General features: G+C 39.7%; 1 long non-coding RNA gene across 4 annotated transcripts in view; it reads left to right on the top strand.

Annotated features, from left to right (window-relative positions):
- The window catches only part of LOC140896221 (uncharacterized), a 70,217-nt gene extending 63,786 nt beyond the window's left edge, over nt 1–6,431 (top strand). For 3 of the 4 annotated variants that reach the window (XR_012154467.1, XR_012154466.1, XR_012154465.1), the window contains exons 4-7: nt 162–238; nt 1,878–2,119; nt 5,175–5,253; nt 5,999–6,431. This is a non-coding gene — a long non-coding RNA (uncharacterized lncRNA). The remainder of the gene's footprint in view (nt 1–161; nt 239–1,877; nt 2,120–5,174; nt 5,254–5,998) is intronic. The other variant, XR_012154468.1, reaches the window with a different exon arrangement.
- Nucleotides 6,432–15,738: the final 9,307 nt, after the last annotated feature.

Here is a 15,738-nt window from a genome sequence, read left to right as displayed (position 1 = left end):
CCACAGGCTGCAGGTTGCCCACCACTAGTCTAAGACTTAACGGTCTACATCAGGCATCTGATCCAGAGCTGAGTAACTCATCCATAATGAAGAACATTTGAATTTCACTTCCTTTTTCCATTCATGAATTGTCCCAATTCTATTTATTTAAATTTTTTCAGAAGTGATGGCTCCAGTTCAGCAAAGAACTTAAAGCTCCTGAGTAGCTCTACGGAAGTCAATGAGAGAACTCAAATGGGTGAAGTTAAGCATGCAGCTAATAGATCATTGGGTGTATGTAAAAAGCACACTTTGCTGGTTTGCTACATACCACAAATGCCATCATTACTGCCTTTTGACTTATAAAACTAACAACGACCAATTCAGAATTGCAAATATGAATGTAAAATGTTTATGTTAAGCTTAAACTCAATGGACTTTTCATAGATTCATAGAGTTTAAGGCCAGAAGAGACCATTAGATCATCTAGTCTGATCTCCCATATGACACAGGCCATTCCGTTTCACCCAGTTACCCCTTTGCCCGTGTCTGCTGCAAAGCTGGCAGAAAGTGAATATAACATCAGGGCAAATCTGTATGACCTTCAGATAAAAAAAAGTTAACTCTCTGTGTGGCTTCCTTCTTATTCTCCATGTTTTCTTCTCATCTGCTCTTTATCTAAGGGAAACTTTTCTTGGTTTCTTTTAAAATATCTGTTTCCACTCTCATTTTTCTTTTTTTAATGTCACTTTTTTCTTTCAGACTTTTCTAACTTTTTCCAGCTTTTGTTTCTTTCAAGAAACTATCCCTTTGCCATTCAGTTTCCTCCCTCAGTTTAACATTTGCACTTTTCCTTCTCTTTCCCATTCTACTTCAATCGCCTCCCATGCAGAAAACCTCTTTTCCCAGCACTTCACTTTCCCCAACATTGGAAGCCCTTCCCAGGTTCTCTGTTCTCCTGATCCCCATCCCCAGTATTCCCTGCCCTTACATTGCCCCTCCCATTCAGGGCCAAAAGCCCCTGTGTAATTTGTTCCCTCTATTCTCATTCACCTGTTGGCTCTTTTCATTGGATCTTCTCCCTAGCTGCCCTCTGTCCCATCCTACATTAGCTGTGCCAAAGGCTCTTATGGCTACATCCACCACTCATAGCCTGGCTTTTCTGTCTCTCTCCAGTTCCTTCCCCCACTCACACTGTGAAGGGTTTCAGGGAGGATCACAGAAGGGAAATGGATGGGCAGAGCTACTTCCAATGCCCCCCTGCTCATAGAGCCACCTGCAAGAGGGGAAGAAGCTGCCCAGCTTGGTCAGTGCTGTGCTTCCTCCCTCTTCTGAAGTCTGCACAGAACCAGGGAGAGTGAGAGAGGGGGCGGTGCTCCTTGGGAGCCAGAGGGTGCAGATTTGTAGGTGCCGGGAGAAGGGGACAACAGCATGGTTGTTCCCTCAAACTAAAATTTGAGATGACTTGTCATCCAGTGAAAGGAAAGGACATAATACCATTTTCCTCTCCCCTCCCTTTCACTTTTTCATACAACCCTCAGTGACCCTTTCTTCTGTCCCTAGCATTTAATGTAATTATTAACTCTGCCTCCCATATGCTCCACTCCCTTTTTGTCTCTGCATCCCCTCCTCCAGTTCCCTCCCCCTCCCCCCCAGCTCCAATTCTGATCTGTTTTCCTGCCTGTTCTGCATTCTCTGTTACCTTCCAATGGGTATTTCAGTGATGAATGAGGCATGCTTTAGATAATATTTATGTAGAGCTAGATTGTAGAGTTACCGCTAGTCCTGAGAAAGGGGGAGCATGAAGTTGTACTGCCCCAGGAGAAGAACAGGGACCAAATTGTGACTCATACTTACTGTTTGGTACTTGACTTCCCTACCTTGTTTCTCTGGGCCAGGAGAGGGGAGTTAATCCGTGTCAGCCCTTTACGTGGTGCCGATTACTTTCCTGTGGGTCAGCTCAGCGTTTCTGGCCAGGGTGTGTGACTGTGGGGCTGCTGTGCAGGTGTTCCCTCCCTACTTCTGCCTATCCATCCTATCTACGTGGGAGAGGCCCTGTGGAGGTTGTTTGCGCTGCTGCACTCTATCCCATGATCAGAGGAGCAAGAGGATGCCTGCAGCTCCTTAGTACCTTGCTCAGGTATGTAATCTTGTCCTTAATTAATGAAAGAAATCACTTATAAAGGGAACACAGTAGTGAGGCTACTGGTTTTATTCTCTCAGTTTCTGCACCTGGTCCCTGTCTCTCCATGCATGAATCAATGGGTGGTGTGACACTGCACAGTGCCCTGAAGGATGTGTGGTACCTCAAGCATCCTGCTGAAGAGTAGCCCTCTCCAGCATATCTCCACTTTTAATTGTGTTTTTCTAAATTCCCCGATTGAACAAATTCTAACGTGTACAATGATTTAGGATACCCTTGTTTGTATTGTTACTACAGTGCCAACAGGTTTCAATCAGTATTCGTGGACATGCCAACAGTTTTTTGGATCTACTGTAATGTAAAATGTCATTAGGTGTCTCCATATCTTTAACAGTCTCATCAGTCTTTTTCATATTGTACAAAACAGGCTCAATCCACAAAGTTTGTGTTTTCCTGATGCATCTGCGCTCACTTCACTCTTCTATGCTTGCTTGTTTATCTCACTCACATTCTCAGTTACCTTTAGTAGCTATCTACAATTATTTCATAAAACCTTACCACTTTTCTGTGATCACTGAATGTGAACAAAGTTACTTTTTTTTTTTTTATTCATGATAGCTTTTTCTGGACAGCAACCCTTTTGCCAGTTTCTAACGGAGTCTTTGTTTTCTAAATTCAATAAAAGTCTTCTGCCTTTGTAATAATATTGTATCTGTTGTGACCTGTCTAACCTGTTCGCCAAAATCTTTTGATTATGTCTCATATCTGGTAATTGAGTATGAATATGCCTATTTATTTAACTTTAGAGATACGAGGACTTATTTTTGCTGTTGGGTTGTTTGTCGGACTGCAGAACTAATGGTGTTACAGCACCCCAAGATTTTGAAACATGAACAACTGAGATGGAAAGATATTTTGGTCAGATTATTTCAAACTAGGGCTGTCAAGTGATTAAAAAAACTAATCGCGATTAATGGTGGGATTAATCACACTGTTAAACATTAATAGAATACCATTTATTTAAATATTTTTGGATTTTTCCACATTTTCAAATATATTGATTTCAATTATAACGCACAATACAAAGTGTACAGTGCTCAGTTGATATTTATTTTTGATTACAAATATTTGCACTGTAAACAACAAAAGAAATAGTATTTTTCAATTCACCTAATACAAGTACTGTAATGCAAGCTCTTTATCATGAAAGTTGAACTTACAAAAGTAGAATTACGTACAAAAAATAACTGCATACAAAAATAAAACAATGTAAAACTTTAGAGCCTACAAGTCCACTCAGTCCTCTTCTTGTTCAGCCAATTGCTCAGACAAACAAGTTTGTTTAGATTTGCAGGAGATAATGCTGCCTGATTCTTGTTCACAATGTCACCTGAAAGCGAGAACAGGCATTCTCATGGCATTGTTGTAGCTGGCATCTCAAGATATTTACATGCCAGATGTGCTAAAGATTCCTATGTCTCTTGATGCTTCAACCACCATTCCAGGGGACATGCATCCATGCTGATGATGGGTTCTGCTCGATAACAATCCAAAGCAGAGTGGACTGACGCATGTTCATTTAATCATCTGAGTCAGATGCCACCAACAGAAGGTTGGTTTTCTTTTTTGGTGGTTTGGGTTCTGTAGTTTGTGCATCGGAGTATTGCTCTTTTAAGACTTCTGATTGAATCCACACCTCATCCCTCTCAGATTTTGGAAGGCACTTCAGATTCTTAAACCTAGGGTCAAGTGCTGTTGCTATCTTTAGAAATCTCACATTGGTACCTTCTTTGTGTTTTGTCAAATCTGCAGCGAGAGTGTTCTTAAAATGAACAACATGTGCTGGGTCATCATCCGAGACTGCTATAACATGAAATATATGGCAGAATGTGAGTAAAACAGAACAAGAGATATACTATTCTTCCTCAAGGAGTTCAGTCACAAATTTAATTAACACATTTTTTTTTAACAAGCGTCATCAGCATGGAAGCATGTCCTCTGGAATGGTGGCTGAAGCATGAAGGGGCATATGAACGTTTAGTATATGAGGCATGTAAATACCTTGCAATGCTGACTAGAAAAGTCCCATGTGAATGTCTGTTCTCACTTTCTGGTGACATTATAAATAAGAAGTGGGCAGCATAAATGTAAACAAACTTGTTTGTCTTAACGATTGGCTGAACGAGAAGTAGGACTGAGTGGACTTGTAGGCGCTAAGGTTTTGCATTGTTTTGTTTTTTGAGTGCAGTTATGTAACAAAAAAAATTACATTTGTAAGTTTCACTTTCACAATAAAGAGATTGCACTAGAGTACTTGTATGAGGTGAACTGAAAAATACTGTTCCTTTTGTTTATTATTATTTTTACCGTGCAAATATTTGTAAAAAAAATTTAATATAACGTGAGCAGTGTACACTTTGTATTCCGTGTTGTAATTGAAATCAATATATTTGAAAATGTAAAAAATCATCCAAAATATTTAATAAATTTCAATTGGTATTCTATTGTTTAACAGTGCGATTAAAACTGCAATTAATCATGATTAATTTTTTTGAGTTAATTGCATGAGTTAACTACAATTAATCGACAGCCCTATTTCAAACCCTTTCTTTTGTTGTGGTGGTTTTTTTGTTTGTTTTTTGTTGGTTTTGGTTAACCTGTATTTAGATCAAAGTTCTCACAAACAATTACAGAGTTGCCAACTCTTGTGATTATATTGTGAGGGCTGTGACACTTCGAGTTATTCTTAAACCCCCTGTTCCTGGAGTTATGTGAATATTTGAGAATTGCAGCTTTTTTCTTTTTTAAGTAAGTTTTTAGCTTTCATGCTTGTGGAGAAAAGCATGAAAATGTGACACTCCTTTCCCACTGTACCATGAAGGATCAAAACCAAAAGGCAAATAAAAGGACCTTAAATGTATTTTTAATCTCATGTTTTTTAACACAATCTTGTGACTTTTTTGGGGGGAAGGGGAAGAGGGGAGGCTGACATGATATTTGAATGTTTACCTCTCAGTTGCAGTATTCTAATCTTTTGTTGTGAAATTTCCAGTTCTCTTCTCCTCTAGAGACAAAGGAATCATCCAGCAAAACCAGAGAAGCAAAGAATTCATGTTCTCGATATTTCTGAGGTAAAAACAAGCAGAAAAAAACCCTCTGAAAAACAAAGGAAAACAAAATCCCCGCAACTCTCAAGCCTTTCAGTTTTCTTTCTACCCCATAAGGATGCAAAAAAGGCCAGGGATACATTTTTTTTTCTTCTTCATTCGCAGGTCACCTTTAAACCATGTGATGTGAGATTTATATGTGAATTGGAGTATTTTTCTAAAGCAGTAAATTGCCTGTTTTGACATGCTAGGCTCTCCACCACAGCCCAACCTCTTATTTAAACTATAAGTGAGGCAATGGGGACAGATAATGACCTCTTCATTAATAAGCCCACTACTTTTAATTACTTTTAGATTTAGGAGAAATCTAACAGGTTTTATAAAAGTGCCTCCTGCTTAACTAGCAAAAATCTCCTTTTTTAGGAAAATGGGGTTGTGTGATAGAAAGAAGGAAGTCATACTGAGAAAGATGTAATTCTTCACACCCTCTCTGTGGCGTAATGGGAAGTTTGACCCTGTTTCAGCAAGGTACTTAAGCATATGCTTAATTTTAAGCATGTTAGTTGACCTACCGATATCCAGCATGTGCTTAAGTAACTTGCTGAACTGGGGCTTTAAATATGTCCACTATTAATGACAATGCAGAATGTAACCAAATTCTTTTTTAAAATTATTATTATTTTGGGAAGAGACTAAACTCCCAATGAAGTCAATGGATAAAAGTGGCTGGGGAGCGTATGTATTAAGATAAACATTTTTCTTTTGACAGAAACTCATTCAGAAGCAAACCAGGTCAAGGGATGATTTACGAAACTGTAATTGTCATATGGTGTTAATGTGATAGCTGGTTTCAACTGACATCTGTGAGAAACAGTTGGACATACCTCTTCTTCTGCATGAACTAGAGTTTCTAATTAATTATGCAAAGCTGAAAACAAACAAGAGTATACTGAAAAATAATAGCTAAAATCTAAGATAAGGTGCACTCTCACACCTTGTTCTGTTATTGATACCCTTTGCATTGACCACAATGGTTTCATTTTGACAATGGACTTTTACCAGCAATAACATATATTACTGATAGCACTATTACTGATTCTAAGACTCTGTTATGTTATGTTTACAATCTCTGTAAAGCTCATACATTAATATGAGCAAAATCATGCAACAAGCAACGTGTGACTTTCATGAAATTGGCATTCATTAACATGGGTTACTTTGCATACAATACAAAATTTCCTTCAGTATTAGGCAAGTTGTCTTTTTTCAATTTATTTGTTTCAATGATCTATCAAGTTTATTGTATACAACAGAAACAAAAAATCCTGCATCTGTTTCTCTTTCATTATATGAGAGCATTGAACATACAACACAAGGTTATGTTCAACACCCAAGTCTTTTCTTGTTGTCATAGTTCTCTTCCAAACCACTGTTCGCACAGTGTCCTCTATTCATGTAATCAAATGTTATACCATCACTTTCATCAAGACATCAGGCATGTTGAGTTATCCATGTGACCACCAAGGAGCATATCATCCCAATTTGCATATCACAGAATATCATTTTATCATTTTCATAAACACATCTGAGTAGAATCATCCCATGGTTTAGTAACCTTTTACAACTGTGGAACTTTCCTGGGCTTTTACACCTTTAATCTCATTCTGGAATATGTTTTTTTCTTTTAAAGAGAAATTGTCTTCTCAGCTATAACTCAGTCGAAAAATCTTGTACAGAAATACTATTTTGTAAGCTCTTTGGGACAGGGAATCTCTCACTGTTTGCACAGCATCTAGCAGAATGGGCCCTGATCTCAGCTGGACCTTTGGGCATGCACTGCTGCAAAACAAATATTAAACAGAATGCTAAATATAATAATATTCATTAAGGGCCAGATTTTCAGAAGCCTGCACATAAACAAGAGAAGGTGCCAAGGTATGCGTAGGAAGAAATCACACCATGAATTGCCTTCTAGAGCCTTTCAGCAGTCTTGGCACTCATGGCTTAACTTTCCCCACCTGAGACCTTCTGCTTTGGGGATATCCTTCTTCAGCATAGACAATCTAGCCATGAGTTGCTGGGGCTGTCTGAGGTCCCCCAAAACTGAGGGGCCGCAGCAGTGCTTTGGTCCTGCCTCCACTGTGTAACACTGACTTCACCTGCAAAATCTCAGATACGAAGACAATTGTTTTGATCTGTAAATCACATGCTTGCATGTATTAACAGCCTATTTGCATGTGTAGCAACAGGATTTGCATGCACATGTTCAGGATTTTGTAGGCAAACCAGCTGCATGCCCTCCCCTTGCACAGACCTTTGGAAATCAGCCCCTATATGTGTACGCTTAGAAGTGAATGTGTTTGAAAGCAAAGTAGTTGCAAACTAGTTCCTTTTCTACTTGTCTACCAAGGCATGAGGTACAAAAATTCCTCTTAGTGACATCACAAAAACGGAAAGCAATGCTACTGCATTTTTTAAAGAAAGCCTACACAAAACTGCAGTGATTGCATCATGGTCAATGACTGAATTATCATCATAGTTGCTGAAAACTATCAAAGTCTCAGAGGTTTGTTATTTGTAATACTGAGGCTCTGATCAAATAGTATAAAGGACTGATTTAACTAGTGATTAGATTAGAGTGCAGAACTATGTAATTACAGTGACATTAGAAGAAACTCCATCATTCAGTGACTGAGACTAATCTGTTTTACCGTGGCACATCAAAATCCAGCATGCTTGTCCAAGGCCCAAGTGTAGTGACATCAAGAGCAAAAGAGATGAAGACAGCGTTCTTATATGTATCAGGTGACAGCTTCAAGAGTGCACAGAGCATGTTCTTCTGAAGTAAGCAATCAAGCTGACCTATTCCTGGCTCTCACACACCAGAGGAAGTACTTTCTGTGTTGCCTAATAACTTATAAACCATCCAGTAAGCATTGTGAGTTCTGCAGTTCCCACATAGGGTTTGAAGAAAAGGAGTTAATTGGGCCATATTGGAAATACAGAGTTAGCATCTGATCCTCAGATGGCATAAATTGATGTAGGTCCATCGTCTTCATGGAGCTACACTGATTTACATCAGCTGAGGATCAGGGTTTTGGGTCCAACTCTGCCACATCTATTCACACACTAAATAATACCTTACTACGTGAAGAATCCCATTTCCATTCAAATGGGACCGACTACTCACTTAGTAAGGTACCACCCAATGGACTAGCTTGTGAACTCCTTACTCCCTGTTGTCGGGTGGTTAGTTGCATGATTAGTCCCATTTACTCCATTGAGACTACTTGTGTAAGTGAGTAAAGGCTCCACAACCCAGCCCACGGTGAATAAAAATGCCCAAATCAGGCTGTTAATAAGTACTCAGGCTGGTCACTAACCTGTTGCAAGCTAGCAAGGTGACAATTGTAAACAAGGTGATGCAACTGGTAAAAGGCTCATATAATTCTGGGGTGTCATATGTAAGACAGGTGAGAGAATAGTTCTGCTCAACTTGGCACTGGTGAGGCCTCCACTGGAGTACCGTGTCCAGTTCTGGGAAGATGTGTACGAAGAGGAGAGCAGCAAACCTGATAAAAGGTTTAGAAAACCTGACCTATGTGGAGAGGTTTAAAAAACTGGGCATGTGTAGTCTTGAGAAAAGAAGACAGAGGGGGTATGACATTGGCACACCTGGTACCAGCTCATGCCAAGGCCCAGGGAACTGAACACTGACAAATGCACAGCTGGAAACCAGTCTGACCTACCTGTGGGTTCGTGTAGTTATAATAGATATTAGGGTTATAACAATGTGTTTCGATTTTATGGAATGCTTGTAAAAGGCTGCATGTTTTAATCCTACTTATAATATCTGTATCCCATGGTATAAAGTTATATTGAGTGCTTGCATTGTAAACCTCTGTAATTGTGTAACTCACCAAACAGGAAAGGAAGCATTAATTAAAGTAAAGTGCTCGACTTGCACACAAGTCAAATAAAGGCAAATGAAGCATTGTGTAGCATCAAAGGACAGTGATCTGGTTGATTGCATTCCTCACTCCCTCCAGGAAGCATAGGCTTGCACATTAACTCATCCCATCCGCTTGGATTCTGGGGTGAAGGGGATAAAAATCCCTGACAAGAAGAAACTGGGATCTTTATGCTGTCTGGACTCTGAGGTGCAAAGATTCCTAAACATATGCAAGAGATCCCCATGCTGCTTGGCATGAGTCAGCTCTAAAGGGCATATAGAGCTTTAACTCTAAGTCTGTAACTCATTTGTGTGTGTATGTTTTCTGTTTTAACCTTGTCAATAACTTTCATTTCTTTTCTTAGTTAATAAATCTTTAGTTAGTTTATTATAGGATTGGCTACAGATGTTGTCTTTGGTTTGAGATCTGAGTACAACTGACCTGGGATAAGTGACTGGTTCTTTGGGACTGGGAGTAATCTGAATATTATTGAGATTCTATCACATAGTCTAGCTTGCCTGGGTGGCAAGATAAACTGGAATGCCCAAGGGGACTGTCTTTGACTCTATGGTAAGGCCATTACTGTGCTTTTGTTACTGAGTTGGTGAAATCTAATTATACAACATACAACCAGTTTGGAGTTTCTGTCCTGACTCACGGTCACGAGCCTCTCCAGACACTGTGATGGGGGGTGGAGAGGGCACTATATAACATGGTTACAATATGTTGAGGGCTGTTCTAAAGACAGTTGGTGATCAACGGTTCTCCATGTCTACTGAAGACGGGACAAGAAGTCATTGACTTAATCTGCAGAAAGATAGATGTGGGTTAGCTATTAGGAAAAACTTTCTAACTATAAGGATAGTTAAGTATTGAAGGATAGTTAAGTATTAAATAGGTTGCCAGGAATCCCTGTCCTTGGATGTTTTTAAGAACACATTAGACAAATACATGTCAAGGATGTTCTAAGTTTACTTGGTCCAGTCTACACATGGGGGGAATAGACTAGATGACCTCCTGAGAGCCCGTCCAACTGTACATTTTTATGATGCTATGATAGGTACTCGTACTACAAGCTGCATATTTTAAATTCTGTCTTTGGCAAACGTTTTGCAGCCATTGTAACTTTTCTGCCACAGAGAAGAACTGCAAGATAAAAACATATGTCCATAATTTAATCATGTTGTCCATGGGGTATCAACAGTCTAAAGAGAATACAAAGAGTTCAGTGCAAAATACCAGAACAACAAAGAGCAGGAATTAGGATGTGCACTCTGCCTTTCCATTGTTCATGTATTATGTGTTGCATCAAGTTGGGCTATATCCTATTACGCTTCCTTATGACAAGCAAATGTAAAACAATCCCATAGAATGGGATAGGAGGAAAATTTAACAAAATGTGCATTCTTCGGTTATGATTTGCTGTGTACCAATACCACAGAAGTACTTGGGTTACCTATAGGGAAACACAAATACACAGGATTTTCTTGGCACATACTGTACCACATTACAATAGCCTATTGATTTGCATATTCTTTCTGATTATTATCTGGTAATTGAGCTAAGTAAGTAAATACATACTGTAATTACCATGTACCCTACAGTAGCATCTAGTCTGAGGAACAGAATTAACCATGTATTTATCCTATAGCTACATAGCAATCTGTATTATATAAGAAATGAACAGTAGTTTATATATAAAGATAATAAAAGACATGGCTTGCCCACTCTGAGTCGCAGGGATGCCACCCAGGCATATGCATCCTAGCAGATGGATCGCATTGCTGAGCTGAGGACTACTGTTATATTATCATTTCTTCTAGCAGGTTAGGTAGTAAACAACCATTCTAAGCCCACGGAATGTGTTCAGAAAATAATGCCTAGTGTTGCAACATAAATAAATTGCTTGCCAACTGCTTTGCCAACAAACTGGCAACCTCAGAGATGATTCTCTCATATCCTCAGGAAGATGATAAAACCCGTTCTGACCAAGAGCCAGTAGAAATATTGGCAGATCATAGCTGGATGAGTGAAACCACAATAAATGATGTCCTTGATAACCAGGAAGAGTTTGTCAATGACGTTTGCAAAATCCAGATACTTCTTTCACTGAGAGTGGTGGAGGAGCGGAGATTTCAGTACAATTATTTAAGTAATATATTTAATAAGTATGTATTCCATCATAATGCTAATTGATAAAAAATATTTTTCCAAGTATTCAAAAATGAATACAGATTGGAAAAACTCAGACAAAGCAGAAGCATCTACTATAGAAATACAATAATCTCAGATGCAATGTATTCCTCATTTTCTTGACAGCTATTTCCTTTACCTTTCTCCTTCAGGTTCTGAAAGCAAAAACTGGCAGATGGATACAGGAATAATGATTCATTGTGAGAACCTCCTTTCCGTGGCCAGAATGAGGGCTATATTTGACATTCTCCAGGCCTAGTGCTCTTCCAAAAGTTCACCTTCTGAAAACTCATCCATTGTAAATTCGTATTAAATGCAAAGCTCCCTTTAAATGCCCATAGATTCACAGAAATTAGGTCATGTGGCACAAACACTGTCAGTGCTGGATTGCTCGCTACACTGTCTTATCTAGAAGTTATTTTTGAAAACAATAGATTTAATTCGGCCACTTTATAATTAGTGGCGTATATTTCTTCCTTTTACTAGAAGAGCCCGCACATTTCAGTATAAGACTTGCTCAATATGTTTGGGGTTTATCCTCGCAATCTGGAAAATGCATTATGTTAGTAAAAAGAAAAGCAGGACTTGTGGCACCTTAGAGACTAACCAACCTACTTGAGCACAAGCTTTCATGAGCTATGAAGTGAGCTGTGTCTCACGAAAGCTTGTGCTCAAGTAGGTTGGTTAGTCTCTAAGGTGCCACAAGTACTCCTTTTCTTTTTGCGAATACAGACTAACATGGCTGCTACTCTGAAACATGATGTTAGTATTGCTCAAAGAACTCACTTGGGATGTCTTTGTCCCATGGTTTGCAAGGTACTATCAACCCTATTGAGGGCTCAAAGGCGCCATTTAGGCATAGCCCACAATAAAGGGGCAATGCCTCCTAGAGCTCTATTGTATTGATCTAGATGTAATCTAGATGTAATATATGGCTCAAAGAGTCAAAGGTGTTAGCATCACCCAGTCACTGTCCAGCATTAAACAGTGTTAAACAAGGCTCGGTACACAGAGAACTCAGCCTGCTTAGTGCTATAGCTCAAACATGAGAATATTCATGATGCAGGTGAGATATTTATTGATTAAAACACACAAAAGGAAAGAATCAAAAGGCAAAACCCACTGAAACTGAAATGGAGTGAAGATGCAAAACAAACAATGAAAACCTATCACCCTCTTTTAAAGGAGGGTGATTACTGGTTAGAATCTCTTATTCTGTCTTTGGCGAGGAAGAAAGGGTCAGTTCCGTTGTTCAGATCTAATTTGGGAATAATAATCACATTCCTGCTTTTCACAAAGCAGACAGACACAAGTTGGAGGAAAGATAGGATAGTGAAGATGGGGGAAACACAGCTTCTGTTGCTGTTCTCAGGATAGAGGGCAGCTGGCCAGTCATGGACGGATGCTTTAGGCTGGCAGGTCGGTCGGCCACAACTGCTGTTGCTCTGGCGCCTGGCTTGCCTCGTCATTTGATTGTTCTGGTCAGGTCTCTCTACTTCACTGGTGCTTTTCAGGCTGAGCAGAGCTGTGCTAGTTTCATGCAGTGCAGCTGATTTCAGGATCAAGTACAAAGCCGAGACAGAGAGAGAGAGAGAGAGAGGGGACAGGAGTGAGACAGTGGGGGATGTAAAGGGACCCAGAAAGGAGAGGGGATGACAGAACAGGATCTCACATGTATTAGGCTGGGGTCCTCGCTGGCACAGCGATGATGGTCCCCACTGGATTACCAAGGCCTGATGTCACAGCAACAATCCTTCTGCCACAGCCATGAGGTTGGTAAAAGTTCCCTTTTTCTTCTTTAAGCTTCTTTTAAAGGGCCCAAAAGGGGCGATGGGTGGAATGGCCCATCCTTTCATTAATTTGCCCATCAATTAGGCCTAATTTTCAAAGCACCAATTTTCATCCATTGATTTCTGGTCTCCTACTCCCTTTGTTTACCAGTCATAGTCTTAAAACACTCCTTGAGTGGTATCAATACCACCTTCTGTTTAAATTAATTCAGTCTTTCCATCTCCTCAAATCTTCTTTTAAACAATTTTATGTAACAGGCCATTGCAACAATTCATGAATCTTTATCTACTTTCCATAAGTTAAAGCTCCCGTAAAGGTAGGCCTTCTAGGAATCAATTATTACAACAGCTCCGAGGAACACAGATGCTGCGCACCTGCTACTACTCCACATTGTGAGGTACAGTTTCCTCCTTCCTACTGGGCTGGTTAGTTTGACTGACCACTGAAGGGGTGGGCGGGGGGCAGAACAGAATTATGCCCCTGCCTCTTCCCCACTCCCTTTTGGGCCTTATGGCAGCCCCTGGGGAATGGGGCTAGAGCAACAGCTGCATGTGCCATGTCTGGGATTCTGCTTGGTTGCTAATGTGGGCTGCCCAAGGGGCACAGGAGAAGGTTCCTGATCTCCCCTTTCCCTCATAGCACACCATGTCCTCCTCAGTCTAACATAAAAGATGCCAACCACACCAATATGGTTTTTCAAAAATAGGAAAAGGGACAGGTTACTCATAAACTATAATGTTTTTACGGTGAATCCCCATCCATGGTACTTGCTCGGCAACTATTTTGAAAGATATTTCACTGTATGTTTTTATTGACCAATGATGCGTTAAAAGCCTCTTTAAACTGGCTCAGATTTTTATCTGGGTGGGTTTGACTTTGGCGGGGGGGGGGGACATACTATAGAGTTTTGCTTTTCCCTTGTAAGCTCATTAATTAGCATCAAATAAACTAAATATATAGCTGCTTTATACTTTAAAAAGAAGTTCAAGCAGCAAACAACCATATGAAGAATGTTGTCTGCAAGGCTTTGTCAGACAGTACTTCATGTAAGTTTCATGACTGCATTTACTTTTAATTGATCCTGCAGCACTGTGCTCCTTATGGAGTGTTTTAAATCAATGTCAGCCATAAAGCGATACTAAACTGTACAAGATCCTTTTTTGGTTGCAGTTAAAGATAACTTATTAATGAGGACATGAGTAAAACTCTTAGTATATGAATGTAAATATGGCCAAAAAATTTTCAGGACTCTCCTTCTCCTGTGTTTTATAGATTGAGGAATGTCACACATCAAAATGTAGATTCTTTCTGTTTTTCTTCATGAATGATTCAGCTGAGATTTGAGAACGTTTTCCATTCACCTTGCCCTTCTGGGCTGTATCCCATTTTCTCCATCTCCTTATTAGCTGGATAATACATTAGTTTATCTCAATTACAGAATATGATTTATAAATACATGGGTAAGGATCTCCCTGATCAGCATCTTAAAATGTGTTTTGGCCTTACTTTGGGTGGAAAGAATAGTCCACTTTAGCATTGCTAGGATGACAGCAAATTATTTTTTCCAATAAAAGTTTTTCTATGAAAACATTTGTTTTTTCATTTTCATCAACATTTTAAAATGAAAGCAGATTTTTTTCCACAAAAATTTCCCTCTCATCAAAAAGTTGAAAGAAAAATTTCAACCAGCTCCAGGCAGCAACCAGCTTATATCATGTGCAGCAGCATAAGTCTTCAAACTTAACTAAAAACAGAGGAAACTGTTTACATGCAGCTTCTTTCAATATTGTGTTAACCAGTGGGAGTGCTTGCTTACAGCAAACAAGCACCCTCATTGGCTCAAGAAACTTTGAGCCAACTTTTCATCTCATCCCTAAACTTCAATAGCTGCAATCATGTGTGCTATGTTCATTACCAGGAGTAGATGGTGACAGTGTATTCTTGGAGAGCGGTCCCGACTGCTGAACGTTGCTTTCCATATTGATTTAAATTAAATACATTTCCATGAACAGGATCCTGTATTCTAGAAGGCTGGTTCAGAAGGATTCTTACAAAGATTCGGGTCCTTCACTCCTTGGCTAAGATTTGATGCTTTTTAGAATATGCTGCAAGATTTATCCATAAGGTTTCTGATAGCACTCATCACCATAGTACCCAAGCACTTGACCTCTTGTAGCTGCCTACCAGACACTTGCCACTTAAAAATGGACTGAGAAAACCAACCTACTTCCGAAACCTCATCAAACTGCAATCATACTGTAACCATTTGGGATACTATGAACCTGGGCTTCATCCACTTTGAAAGGCCACATAGTTAAGCAGTGGAATAAATTGCTTGGGGAGGTGGTGGAATCCCCATCATTGGGGATTTTTAAGAGCAGGTTGGACAAACACCTGTCAGGGATGGTCTAGATAATACTTAGTCCTGCCAGGAGTGCAGGGGACTGGACTACATGACCTCTCGAGGCCCCTTCCAGTTCTATGATTCTATGTAGGATGGACATTGATACTTGAATATCCCATTGATAACTCTATGCAAAACTAAGTGGTTATCATTCACATGAGTTCCAGG

The sequence above is a fragment of the Lepidochelys kempii genome, chromosome 12, assembly GCF_965140265.1.
Source record: "Lepidochelys kempii isolate rLepKem1 chromosome 12, rLepKem1.hap2, whole genome shotgun sequence".
Lineage (NCBI taxonomy): Eukaryota > Metazoa > Chordata > Testudines > Cheloniidae > Lepidochelys > Lepidochelys kempii.
Note: the sequence above shows the minus strand (reverse complement) of the source record. Positions and strands in the feature narration are given on the sequence as shown.